This window comes from Podarcis pityusensis (assembly GCF_964106645.2).
Source record: "Podarcis pityusensis genome assembly, chromosome: 16".
In the NCBI taxonomy this organism is placed as follows: Eukaryota; Metazoa; Chordata; class Lepidosauria; order Squamata; family Lacertidae; genus Podarcis; species Podarcis pityusensis.
Window position 1 is genome coordinate 9,343,399 of NC_138041.1, and position 14,297 is coordinate 9,357,695.

Here is a 14,297-nt window from a genome sequence, read left to right on the forward strand (position 1 = left end):
GGACAGGGAGTGGTTGTACTGCCCGGCTTTCGTAGCTGCTTTAAAAATGTCTTTCAAAAGATTTTCACTGAGGCTGGGGTTGTGGACTGCAAGGACTGTCACTCCCCAGTATGAACCTACGCGGGACCTTGAGATCATCCTCTGAGACCCTTCTCCATGTTCCTCCTCCATGAGATGTTCTGAGTGTGGCAACAGGAGAACAGGGCCTTTTTTGCAGTGGCTCCCCGTTTAGCGCCAGGCAAAAAGCGTTCCTCTTCAACCAGGCCTTGGGTTGATTGACATCCAGTGCCCTTTAAAATGTGTTTGTGGGAAGAGGGATTGTTGGTTTGTTGTTGTTATTAGTTTTGTTATGTGTTTTATGTTGTCATCTTGTAGTTTTATGTTGCAAACCGCTCTGTGATCTTCAGATGAAGGGCGGTTTAGCTCATCATCATTACAGTGGTACCTCTGGTTAAGAATTCAATTTGTTCTGGAGGTCTGTTCTTAACCTGAAACTGTTCTTAACCTGAAGCCGCTGCGCCGCCAGGGCACGATTTCTGTTCTCATCCTGAAGCAAAGTTCTTAACCCGAGGTACTATTTCTGGGTTAGCGGAGTCTGTAACCTGAAGCGTATGTAACCTGAGGTACCACTGTATCATCATAACAACAACAATAATAGAGCCTCCAGCTGCAGGAGTAGTGTACCCCTTGAATAGCAGGTGGCTATGGAAAAAACAGGAAGCTGTTGGCTAGCAGAGAGGAGTGGAGCAGAATGCCGCAGCAAGACTCCTTACGGGGTCTTCGCCACGGGATCACATTCCCCCAGTGCTATACCAGTTCCACTGGCTCCCGGTGGAGAACAGGATCAGGTTTAAGGTGCTGGCTTTAACCTTTAAAGCCCTATATGGCCTAGGACCCTCGGACCTAGGACCCTCGGACCTACGGGACCGCCTCTCCTGGTATGTCGCACGGAGGACCTTATGGTCTTCAAATAAAAACATATTGGAGATCCTGAGCCACACGGAGGTTAGACTGGCCTCGACCAGAGCCAGGGCCTTTTCCACTGTGGCCCCAGCCTGGTGGAACGCGCTCTCACAAGAGACCAGGGCCCTGTCTTCCGCAGGGCCTGCAAGACAGAGCTGTTCCGCCAGGCCTTTGGTCAGGGTTCAGTCTGACTCATTTTCTCTTTGTATAAGAACAAGCACGAAGGAGGCTTCCCAGCCTGTTCACAGGTCCTTATAATATCAGTGGGAAACAGTTGGTCCTGTCTAGTATTAACCGCTTTCAGTTTTAACCTGAGGATTATCATTTGTCCAGCTTTAACTTTAATTTATTTGAATTATTTTTGGGGTGCATTTTAATCAATTGACTGCTTGTTTTTATGCATATTGTATTATTTATATGATGTTAGCTGCTCTGAGGCCGGAGAGGGCAGGGTAAAAATAAAAAAATATTATTATTATAATAATTATTATTGCAGGGATAGTATATACCACCTCCAAGTAGCAGGTGGATGGGAATGAAGCAGCAAGCTGTTGGCTAGCGTTGCTAAATATGGAGCCTCTGGTTGCCAGGGCAGTATACCCCCTGAATAGCAGGTGGGTGAGGATAAAACAGGAGGGGGACTGTCGTTGCCCTTTGTGCTTTGGGTCAAAATGTTGGATCAAAGCCCGTGTTGCAGAAGAGAACCTCTGAAAGATGGATGCCTCAGGCTGGCTACGCAGAGCCTCCATGGATGGGGGCAGTCTACCCTGGAACACCAGCAGGGACAGAAACACAAGCCTCTCCTCTTTCTGCCCCATCCCAGAGACACCAGAGACCGGCTTCTGTCGGGAACGGGGCTCGGTGGCCCTGATCCCAAGCCTTATCGTTGCACAGAGGGACAGGGAGGTGTGGGTTGTCGCGGTTTGTGGCTATGCGCCGCTAGCCGGTCCTTGAGACGGCCTCAGCCATCCTGTTGCCATCTTAGGCGTCGTTGCGCAAGGGAGTTGCAGCGCAAGCGGGCAACCGCCTCTTCTTCCCTTTCCACCGCCGTGCCTGTTTTGGGGGCTACACCCTTGTGTCCTGGGCTCACCCTCTGGGACGGATGCTTGAGCGCATTTGAAGCGCATAGGGAGAGGTCTTTGGGTGCTGGTGGGAGGGAGAAATTGCCTTATATGGAGAGTGTCAGGCCACAGGAGCCTTTCCATATAAAGCAAGATTCTAGTCCTCAGGTTTCTGAATAAAGGGCTGATTTAAACAGGAAGCTGCCTTACTCCAGATCAGGCCTCCGTGCATCAAGCTCATTATTTGTCTACATTAGCAAAGCAAACACACTGCAGAGTCGCTGGGGCAACCTTGCCAGATGGGCGGGGTATAAATAATAAAATTATTAGTATTTTAAATCCCCCGCTATGGTCCCTCAACTTGATCACATCTCCTTCGAGAAATAGACTTGAAGAGAGCCTGTCATTAGCTTGAGGAACAGGTTCATCTATTCATTATTTATTCTTTCATTTATACCCCATTATATACCGTATTTTTCGCTCTATAAGACGCACCAGACCACAAGACACACCTAGTTTTTGGTGGAGGAAAACAAGAAAAAAAATACTCTGAATCTCAGAAGCCAGAACAGCAAGAGGGATCTCTGCGCAGTGAAAGCAGCAATCCCTCTTGCTGTTCTGGCTTCAGCGATAGCTGCGCAGCCTGCATTCGCTCCATAAGACGCACACACTTCCCCTTACTTTTTAGGAGGGAAAAAGTGAGTCTTATAGAGCAAAAAATATGGTATTTCTTCCCAGGATCTCAAAGTGGCGGGCATGGTTCTCCCATTTCACAACACCCCTGCGAAGTAGCCTTGCCCTGGCCTAGGCCTTACCAAAGGCAGAGTGCCATTCCCTTCCAGCCTAGGGGTATAGTATAGGAGCCTTTCACTTTTTTTTTTGAAAGTAGCTCTCCCACTTCTAAATTAACCTTATTTTCAGCCGTTTGGGGCCCCTTATCTCAGCGGGCCACACAACGGCCCTCCAGAGCGGACTGGCGCTATCTCTAGGCTGCACTTGGAACGGGAAGGGTGGGAGAGAGCCAAGTCTGTTGGGTGGGAGACGACAATTCGCTTTCGCCCCTGTGCCCTCGTTGGGCATGCTGCCATCTCCTCTGCTCACCCTCCTCCGAATAAACCCATTGAAAGGAACGGGCCTCAGTTAGCCGTGCGCATTCACCTTAGTGGGTGCTGACTCTCATGTAGAACCACCATTGGCTATGGACATTAGGACGCCATTTTGGAGCCATCGGGCCTGGAGTCTTGCATGTCCCCACTCTCAAGACATATTGGTGTAGTGGTTAGAGTTCTGGACAAGGACCTGGGAAGAGACCAGGGTTCAAATCCCACCCATGGGAGGGGTGTCAGTCGCTCTCTCTTGCCTATCCCACCTCGCAAGGTTGTTGTGGGAATTAAACCCAGGAGGGGGGAGAGCCACGTACGCCACCTCCTTGGAGGAAAAGGCAGGAAATGAACGTTATCCCTGGGATACCTCAGCTTGGTAGAGCATGAGACTCTTAATCTCAGGGCTGTGGGTTCGAGTCTCATGTTGGGCAAAAAAGGGGGTTGGGCTAGATGACCCTTGGTGTCCCTTCCAACTCAACAATTCTGTGAAATGGGCCCAGGGAGTGTTGGTGCCTGGGATCCTGCCCAGAGGCAGTTGTGCCCACCCCATGCCTCTTGCAAAACGGAGCGTGTTTTTCATTTTCCGAGGTGCATGTCGTCCGATGCCCTTCCAGCCTATCCTAGCCCTGTTAGCAATCCCACCCCCCTTTTGCAAGCCGCCACGCAGCAGTTCCTCTTTCATATCAGCTGCTCTTGTTAAGTGGGTAGTAAACGGACAATCTTATTTCCTCGTTCCCTTGCGCTCTCTCTCTCTCTTTCGTTCTCTGTTTTCTTCCCCCACCTGGGTGGGCTGTTGTCCAGCTGGCTTGTTCATTTTATCCTCACCGGGGTTGAGGGGTGGGAGGGAAGCGGTCTGGCTCCCCACGCTGCAGCTGTGGGCAAAAGAAGAACCGGAAGCCTGCCTGGGGAACCCAGGTGTCCGGGCCGAGACACCTGTTTGGTGGTGAGCAGATTCAGGGACTTCCCTCCCTGCTCCCATCCGCAGACTTAGAGACTAAGGGCCCATCTGCACTGAACATTGAAAGCAGGGTCACGGCTTTGCCAAAGGAATCCTGGGAACTGTAGTTTGCGAAAGGGTGCTGAGGCCTGTTAGGACCGACAGTTCCCAGAGTGGTTTGAACAGTCAATCCCTCTTCCTAGGGGACTCAATCCCTCTTCCTAGGGGACTCTGGGAACTGTGGCTCTGTGAGGGGAATGGGTGGTCTCCTAAGAACTGTCAGCACCCATAGCAAACTACAGTTTCCCAGGGGAAGCCACGGCTATTTAAAGTGGTATGGAACTGCTTTAAATGCGTAGTGCAGACGGCGGGTGTAACTTTGTTAGTTTGCTTTCTATCGGACTGAGTTCTGGTCATAGCTGTCAACTTACAGATTTGAAAATAAGGGACCAGCAGCCTCGAAAATAAGGGATCAGCAGCCAAAATAAGGGATCAACAATTACTTTGATAAAATACATATTTTGTTGCGTGCAAACGGCTTTAGATACCTATTAGGTCCATAAATCACCATATAGCATATATTCGACACAAAAAAACAGCAACAATTTGTTGTTGACAAAGCACAGCTGGACATAGAAAGGGCCCCATTACCTTCAATAGCTTATTTAAGGGACATCATCAATAAGGGACAGCAGCGGGACATGGTGCTGGGATAAGGGACTGTCCCGCCAAATAAGGGACGCTTGACAGCTATGGTTCTGGTTTGTCTGTTTTTTAAAAAACAGATTCGAGGGTTGGCAGAGTCCGGGGCAAAGTTACCCATAGGCAGCTGACTTACTTGGTCATGGGTGCGTTGTTTCACACACACACACACACACACACACACACACACACACAGTGTTCCCCTGGGACTATGGAGACCCAGGTTCAAATTCTCACCCAGTTGAGGGACTTTGGGCCGACTCCTGACCTACCTCATAGCGTTGTTGTGAAGATAAAACGAGAGTGGGAAGCAGTTCCTGGGAGGAAAGGTGGAATAGAAATGAAAACACACAAAGCCACTGCTTTTTCCATATCACACACTCACAACCTGCATCTGGTCAGGTACTACCAGCAGACAAACCCGAACTCAGAGCATCTGGTGGGCAATTGTGAGAACAGGATACTAGGCTGGCCTGATCTAGAAGCCTCGCCTTACGTTCTGATAGGGGCAGAAACCAGCTCAGATTATTTTGATGGGTGAATAGCCGCAAGAGCCGTCTAGAGCCTCCTGTTTCAGGAGCAGTCTACCTCATTCTCAGTTGCAAGGGAGGAGAGTTGCTATTGAGCTCAAGGTCCTCCTGCTCAACCTCTGTGAGAACAGGATGCTGGGATTAGACGCGGCCTGATCCTGCTGGGCTCTTCTTAGTTTCTTGCGACCTTCTGCAAACCAGATCTGCAGGAGGCTAGGACCAGAGCACCTCCTTTGAGGGGCCTAATTGGAGCCCACTTCCAGTGCCAGGCTGTGAAATGATGTGTTTCTGAGCATGTTCAGAGTTCAAATGCCACATCCCTCCTTTGAGGGGTCTGGGCATTCCTCCCAGGAAGCTCTCGACACGAGCACCTTTACGAAATTACCCACCTAGTACTTGCCAGGACAAGGGAAGGGAGATTTTATTTTATTTTATTTTATTTACATCTTCCAACAAAATTTTGATTTGACGAAACCAGACAGGGAGCATCCTCTCCAGAGCATGTCCCTTGCCACTAACCCTGGAGAGTCGCTATCAGTCACTGATGACAGTCCTGAGGTCGATGGACCAGATTCTGACTCAGTAGAAGGCAACCACCTATGTTCTTTTGACTAATGGTCCAAACTTTCTAGGTTCCAGTTTAAATCATCCCTTTATGCAAAACCATGAGGACTAGGAACTTCTAATTTGGCAGAGGGAGTTGCTGGAAAGAACATAAGGACACAGGAAGAGCCCTGCTGGGAAACCAGAGCTCAGTGGCCTTGCATGCAGGAGGTCCCGAGTTCAAGTCCCGGCATCTCCAGGTAGGGCTGAGGACATCCCCTGCCCGAAACCTTAGACAGATGCTGCCAGTCCGTGCAGGCAGCACTGAGCTCTATGGACCGGTGGTCTGCCTGTTTATAAGGCAGCCCCGCCTATATCTGGTGCCAGGCCTGCCTCTCCTTGCCATCTCCCCTGGCGCAGTTCTGTGCCCGCCTTGCCCGATCTGTTCAGGGCACAGCAGGAGGGAAGAAGCCCTTTCTGCTGGCGCCGTTGCTACCCTGCAGGCTGAGTCAAGCCAGCACTTTCGGGGAGGGACCTGGGTGGGGGCGCGGCTTGGCTCAGCAGGGGCAGCGCCCACCTTGCCAGGCCGCTCGGCAGGGCAGGTTGGGACACGCCGGCTTGGCTCAGCCCCGCCAGGTGACACAACGTGGCTCAGAGAAGTGGGGCAGGAGGCAAGGAAGTAGGGCGAGGAGCGAGGCTGGCGGTGGACACCCTTTCTGGGTCGCTTGGGGCAGGTGTCGTAATGATGTCTCTCCCACCCACCCCACCCCCGGCGGCTGGTATTCAGAGGTACGTCGCCGCTCCTGGCAGCGGAGGGAGAGCGTCGCCACCGTGGCTGGCAGCCGTCCGTCTCCCGGGATTTGGCCACCAAGTGGGTGGCGATCTCTGCACCTTGTGGCAGGGAGTTCCAGAGGGGAATTCTAAGCAGAACCTCCATATTCAAAGGCAGCGCCTCTCGTTCTTGCTTCTTTCTTGCTTCCCCCCCCCCCTGCAGTCCATTTTTCCTCACCCGAGGGAGATTTGGGAGAGAAAAAGGGTCACCAGGGTTGTGATTTGAGGCAGGATAATTGAGAGATTCCCTCCCTCTTCTTCTCTCCAAAGGTTTGGTTCGACCTTTGTGGAAGGAGGGGGGACTCTGGAGCATGTGCAGAGTGCACTTTCCACACCGCAAAGCGCCCATTTGCTAGCCTCTGTGTGGTTGGTGCGTGATAAAAGTCTCTGTGTGGAGGGGTCATCCTTGCTCGCTTGCCTTCCCCCCCTCGCCTACCCTGGTGTTTCAAAGGTGGAAATAGTGTCAACGTTGTAAAATCCTTGTTGCCTGAGATTCTTGTTCAGAACATCTGCATGCCCAGCCAGCAACATGTGGCTGAAGGCTCTCTTCCCCTTTCTGTATGCTGTTGACCAGATGTTTTGCTAGACTACAAATCCCATCGTCCTTGACCATTGGCCAGACTGGCTGGGGGCTTATGGGAGTCCAAGAACATTGGTCAAACTACAATTCCCAGCATCCCCGGCCATTGGCCATATTGGCTAGGGGGCTCATGGGAGCTGGAGTCCGAGAACATTCTCGAACTACAACTCCCAGCATCCTTGGGGGCTGATAGGAACCAGAGTCCTCCTGCTAGGCGCCTCCGCTGCGTAGATTTATCCGTCCTACCCTGTTCAAAAAGCCAAGAGGGTCTTTGCCGCCACCTCCTTGAGGGTTTGAAACAAACCCAAACCGCAATTGTCTGCTGCCAGAACGAGCCCAGGCATTGTGCATTGTGACTGGCTGTGCGGTGGTGTTCTTGTGTGTGTCTTAACACGCATGTGTCCTGGAGACGAGGCCCGCCCACTTCTGAGATGTTAACTCCCAGAGATCCTGGCAAAGAGTTGCAGCCTTGAAGCAGGGAGCCACACATAGCAAAATCTGAACAGGACCCCCCCCCCAAAAAAAACCAACAGAAAATGATTTTACTTATATATTCATAACATTTAATCCTCCGACCTTCTCATCCAGTGAGCTCAAAGCAACGTACAGAGTTCTCCCTCCACACTAACCCTGTGAGGTAGGTTAGGCTGGAAGATGGTAACTGGTCCATGGTGACCCCAGTGAGCGTCATGGCCGAGTGTGGATTCGAACCCAGGTCTTTCCCGTCCTTGTCCATCTTAACCATCGCAATCACCCCCGATAGGGAAGAGCTGGAGGGCTTCAAGGTCAGAAGGTTCTACGTTGAGGATGTCACGCAGATGGCAACTTTTATTTTTGTCACTCTGCAAAGTTGGGTGTGGGGGAGCGGAGGGCCGCATTCTGTTCTGGGCAGCCTGCCAAGGGCCGTGTGTGCTAGCGGTGGGCGGGGCCAGAGGCAAAAGTGGGCGGGGCAGCAAATAGAAATTTTGCCTTTGAGCATGGGGCTAATTTCTACACTTGCTCACCTCTCTCTCTCTCTCTCTCTCTCTCTCTCTCTCTCTCTCTCTCTCCAGGCGAGTAAATAAGGCATGCTTTAGTTGACATTCCCGCATTTCAGGGGGTTGGACTAGATGACGCTGAGGACCCTTTCCAATTCTATGATCAGAGCTGAAAGGCACATTCTGGCCAGGCAGAAACACTCAAACAGTGTGTGAAGCCGAGGGCCAGTGGGGGGGGGGGAGTGTTGCCTGGAGAGAGTTCTGAGGGCCAAATAGCGATATCCCGAGGGCCATATTCAACCCCTGAGCCCGGGGCTCCCCACCCCAGAGCTAAGAGGCCTCCACTGACTTTTGTATGCATGTGTCTGTTTGCGAGTTGTACGGCTCACCGGTTCTGCAGCAGCTTCTGGAGTTGGCTCGCCATTAATGGAACCTCCCACTTCAGGGGCAGTCTACTTCCAAGCGCCAGCTGCTCAGCGCATGCCAGAAGGAAAGGCGGCGGAGGAGGGCGCCTCTTCCTTTCATATGCCTTTCGGAAGGCTCCGTGGCCTAGGCTGGCCAACTTCCGAAACGGCCTCCGCAACTGTGCCTTTTTTGGGGAACGGGATGATCTGTAGTCAGGCATGTTTGCTTTGATCCATGCGCCGTGGGACGCCACGCGGTCTCTCTCTCGCACGGTGCTTTCCACAGATTGAAGCACAGGAGCTGCCCAAGCCATGCCTTCCAGGACAGTTGGCAACCCTGCTTTGTGTTTATACGGATGGAGCAGAGTCTGCGAGGAGCTTGTGTGCGCATGTGAATGCCAAAGGACTCCCCGCCTCGCTTTTCTTACAAGCTTCTCTTAAATTATCTGCTTGCTGATCAGCCTCAGGTAGCTTCTGTGCTCACCACAACGGCTTCTCCCGCACCTGGGTGGGTGAGTGGGTTTAGAGGCGAGGCCTCTAAACCGGCGCGATTTCCCAATAAATGTCACCAGCCGCCATTTCACATTTTCAGAGGCTTTCGAGGGGTCCCTGCACCTCTTGCCTCGCGTCCCAACAACCCTGGCACGTGGCGTTATTCCCCCCCCATAGGGCGGGTGGGAAACGCCGAGGCCTGTGAGGGATGCGCACGGCGAGATTCGAACCGGGGACTGTTTCCTGACTTGTAGCCTTCGCCGCACTTGGCTGGCTGCTTGCTGGTGGTGGTTGGTGTGTGTGTTTTTTCCAGGTGGGTGCCTTTTCGGGGGGAGCAGGGAGAAAGCAGGGTGAATCCCCCTGCCGGGCTCTCCGTTCGAGGTTGGAGAGCGTGGCAAAGGGTTAAGAAGGTTTGAGGGTGGGGTGCTCACAACCTGGGGTGTGGGCGTTGCCTCCTGTTTGAGGTGGGATCCTGCCTGCCTGCCTGGCTCAGAACTGTTTGCTCCTTCGAGAGAGAGTGAGAGAGAGAGAGGGGGGGAGAGAGGTAAGTGGCGAGGATGAATCGCCAGGGGTGGCTGAGGGATGTGTTTGGGCAAAGGGGGGGGGGCTTGGAGAACAGTGCTGGGGCGCTCCAGGTGCCAGCCCTCCTGAAATCAGCTTTTGAGGGTTCGCCGGCGGCCTCTCCGCCAGAAATGTGTGTCCGCTTTGCAAGGTTCTGCGGAGAGGTTCCAGAACCAAGCAGAGCTGGTCGAAGGCTCTGCAAAAGTGTCGGATACTGCAATTTTAGCCCTTTCCGGAAGCTATAGGTGCTGGGTTCGGGTGGCGGCACCCTCTTGGGGCAGCTCGGCAAGGGGTTTCTGCCCCCCAGCTGTGGGGCCTGGCAGTTTGGAGGTGAAGGGGGGCATTTAAACTGGCTCTGCTTTTACGTTCTGAAGATGATGAAATTGTGTGTGTGTGCATGTGTGTGTGTGTGCGTGTGTGTGTGTGTGTGTTTCAGTATCAAACATAACCTAGGCAAGTGGCTGTTTTTTGCATCCTTTAACTGCCCCATCGTATCCGCAGCCGAGCCCCCCAGTGTGTATCATAGCCCCACACGTTCCCACCGCATGCTTTTGGGTCTCTGTGGTTTTCATTCCCACCCCATTTTGTAATATATGATTTCCGCCTGGGTAGTTTTCCAAAGTGTGTCAGTTGCCGCGTCCCCTTGGAATTCTCCCTCCCCACCCCAGATCGAGTGGGGGGTGTGTGTTGCGCTCTTTCTGTGGGGTGCTTTCCCTTCCTCTATCTCCTGCTGTCGGAGGATTCCTTCGTAACTGGAATCCACCGTCTCATTCCATAATTGAAATTTGGCACAAACTGATTCACCCTTGGAGAGGCATTGGTGGGAAGGGAGGAGAATGAGCTCTGGCAGGACTTTCATATCTCCGGTGTTGTGGCACAGGTTTTGCTTGCTTGCTTCCTTGAAATCCTCTGGATTTAGTTTGACACCTCAGCCATGCTTCTAGTCCTGTGTGTGTGTGTGTGTTTGCGGGGGAGAAACTGCAGAGATCTGTGAAAAGCTTTTCCGGTGCCATCGTCATGTTTTGCGAGGGGAACTCCGCTTTCTGTAGTTCAGTTTCCTTCTTTCTTTATTAAATGGCAAGTTGGCAGATTATTATTTTTTAATATACGTAGATTCTATCAGTGAAGTTACTTCAACATAAACCCATTTTGCACAACTCCCATGTTTCTGTTTCAATTCGTCCTGTTCATCTCCAGTTTCCCGCTCCCAAACCCTCCTTGCCCACCGAAAAAGTAATCTCAAAAATTTATGAAGGGCAACCAGATTGCTATTAGGGTGGATGAGTCCAAGTTCAGAATTTTTGTATTATTATTATAATTATTATATTAAATTTATTACCAACCACCACCAGAAAGCAGCCAGCCCTTCACCGGCAAGTTCCAGGGGATGTTGAGACCATTTCAAATCTGGTATTAAAAATAGTTTAAACTGATTATAGTCTCAGGAACAGGGTGGGCCCTGAAAGCACACACCTCAGATGTTGTAGGCCGGAGTCGAATCATAGAATTGTGGATTGGAAGGGACCCCAAGGGACATCTAGTCCAACCCCCGCAGTGCAGGAATCTCAACTAAAGATGTGTGCCTTCAGCATCCCCAGAAAGCTGTGCAGTGGAGAAGCCAGGCGTACCTCTGTGCAGAGGGAGTCCCGCAACAGAGGGGCTGCCACCGAAAAGGCCCTCTCGTTTGCCACTGCCACCCCAAACATCTGAGGGAGGTGGAATTCCCAAGGTGCCCCCCAAGGAGGGTCTGTGGGGAAGGAGGAGGCCTCTCAGATATTTGGAACCTAAGTCACCTAGGTCTTTGGGTGCTGGCATTTATTAGCACCTTGAATCGGGCCCGGAAACTGAAATTTTCCAGTCGCAGTTGAAATCGGGCCTTAAACGGGCAGTCAGTGCTGATTTCCGCATCTGTGCAAAGATATTTTTTTACAACTCATCAGAGACGTCGCTGGGAAACGATGCGAAACCCATCCTAGGTTGAAGTTGGATCTTGTTGTCCCAGGAAAGCTGGTTGGGTGGGGGCTTAATATACATGCAGGTAGCTACAAATTCTGCTGCCCATCTCTCAGCGCTGTGGTTTGCAGATTGGGAGCCCATTTGTAGTGCTCAGGGGACCAACCCTGTTTTTACCACCCTGCGCACCTGGAAGTGTGCAATGTAGCAAAGCTTGGGGGGAGGAAAGGAGGAAGAGGCATAACCACTTTCCTCCACTGCTGTGCCACCCGACCCACGCTGCAAAAGGATGTCGGTTTTTATTTTCTCAAAAGAGGCTTTGTCAGGGTGTAGGAAGCTGCCCTGTACAGAATCGGGTCCTCGGTCCGTCAAACTCAGTATTGTGATTGCTGACGGGGCAGCTGTGTACCTGTCCTTACCTGCAGCTAACAACAAAATTATCCAGTTTGTCCAGTCCTCCTTTAAAGCCATCCACAACAGTGGCCACCGCTGCAGGTTTGATCCCTGTCTGGGACAGCTGCGTATTCCTGCATTGCAGAGGGTTGATCCTCTACAATTCTCGGATTCTGCGTGGAGGTTTCTGGGTACCAGGTTTGGCAACCGCAGTTTAAAAACCTCTGCCTTACCTCCATATTGAGTACCACCTGGAGACGCAATTGGGGGATGAACCTGGGACCTTCTGCCTGCAAGGCTTTGCCACTGAGCTATGGCACTTCTCCCAAAGGAGGAAGAAGAGGGAGGCCTGTTGTGTCTCTGCATGAGTTCATGGTTCCGCAAGCTCTCCCATTAGGACCAGGCGATGTATCGATATACAGTGGTACCTTGGTTGTCGGAACTTCATCCGTTCCGGGAGTCCGTTTGACTCCCGAAACCGTTAGAAAACCAAGGCGCAGCTTCTGATTGGCTGCAGGAGCTTCCTGCACTCAATCGGAAGCCACGCCGGACATTCGGCTTCTGAAAAATGTTTGCAAACTGGAACACTCACTTCTGGGTTTGCGGCATTCGGGAGCTGATTTGTTCGGGAGCGAAGCCGTTCGAAAACCAAGGTACCACTGTATCGTTCAAAACCAGTTTGAAGTCCATATTGTGATATCAGTATCATAGTTTTTGACCTCGCAATATATTGCGAATCATGACGTGTGCATTTGCTTTGGAAAAACCACAATGTGGGAAAAACCATGAAGCCTTGCTCCGTCCTTATTTGAGGCATTGTGATATATCAGAATATTGCAATGTTTAGTAAAGGTAAAGGGACCCCTGACCATTAGGTCCAGTTGTGGCCAAGTCTGGGGTTGCGGCGCTCATCTCGCTTTATTGGCCGAGGGAGCCGGCGTACAGCTTCTGGGTCATGTGGCCAGCATGACTAAACCGCTTCTGGCGAACCAGAGAAGCGCACGGAAACGCCTTTTACCTTCCCGCCGGAGCGGTACCTATTTATCTACTTGCACTTTGACGTGCTTTCGAACTTCTAGGTTGGCAGGAGCAGGGACTGAGCAACGGGAGCTCACCCGTGGCAGGGATTCGAACCGCCGACCTTCTGATCAGCAAGTCCTAGGCTCTGTGGTTTAACCCACAGCGCCACCCGCGTCCCACTGCGATGTTTAGCTGGTGATAGATCACAAAGTTGAAAACCAGATACCAACCAGCCCTAAAGAGTATTATGACCTAACCTTAACCCTTGCCTGCCCCTTACTGTCCTCAGCCTCCCTCTTTCTCCCTGGTGCGCCCAGGACCCACTGACATGGGCTCCTTCGACAGATGATCATTTTGTTTCTTTCACCGTTTAAGAACTGAACTTCGCATGGGCAAAATTCAGTGCACCTTGGCTACCAGGACTTTCGGCTTACTGGGTTTTTGGAATTTGGCAACATGTGCTGTCTCTGCGCGCTTCCATCTCCTTGGGAAGAGTCTTTCCTCCACACAGGTCAAAGTGGCTTACATAGTCCTCCCCCACCACACATTTTCATCTTCACAACAACCTTGCGAGGTTGGTGAGCTTCAGAGATAACAGACCAAGGTCACCTAATGAGATTTGTGGCCAAGTGGGCAGGTGGGGAGGTGTTCAACCTAAACCCCGCCAGACTTGGTCCAACCCTCTAGCCACTACACCACACTGCCTCCTGTGGGGGGGGGGTAGAAGCTACGCTTGCATTTTGCCAGCTGGCGTGTTTTGAGGTTGCGACTGGAAAGAAAAGAATAATAATGGTCTCTGTCTCACTTGGAGACCGAAACAGAAGCACCATTGGCTTCCGTTGTCTCGGAAAGTCGCACTTCAAAGCATCAGCAAACGCAGCGATGGCAATGAAAAGAACTTTTATCTGATTTTCTTTTAAAAATAGACAATCCAAATAGTCAGCGTGGGTTTTTTTTTTTTTATTCTGATAAAAAACAAAAACCCAGAGACTGTCTCCTAAAGACAGAACTGTTGTCCGTATTCAGGATGCTTTCAGACCTTGTTGGACCACAGCTGCCATCCATCCCCAGCCAGCAGGACCAATAGTCAGGGGGGATAAAGTTCGGCGGAATCTAGACAGCTACAGGTCCTCCACCCCAGACTTGGGCACATGGCCCAGGCAATCAGGGATCACATGGCCCAGCCAATCAGTGTTAAAGGCATTTACAGAGCTGTAAAGCAAGGTTGGGAAGCAACGACATGTTCA

At 51.6% G+C, this 14,297-nt stretch overlaps 1 protein-coding gene across 6 annotated transcripts in view; it reads left to right on the forward strand.

The window, feature by feature from the left end:
- The window catches only part of ZBTB7B (zinc finger and BTB domain containing 7B), a 55,312-nt gene that overhangs the window by 14,997 nt on the left and 26,018 nt on the right, over positions 1-14,297 (forward strand). Inside the window, exon 1 of one of the 6 annotated variants that reach the window (XM_080984678.1) lies at positions 6,508-6,628. The exons of 3 other annotated variants lie outside the window; for them this stretch is intronic. The gene's annotated coding sequence lies outside the window, so the exon portion shown is untranslated. Of the gene's footprint in view, positions 1-6,507; positions 6,629-8,500; positions 9,140-14,297 lie in introns of those variants that run through there. 2 more of the 6 variants (XM_080984676.1, XM_080984675.1) reach the window with 2 other exon arrangements.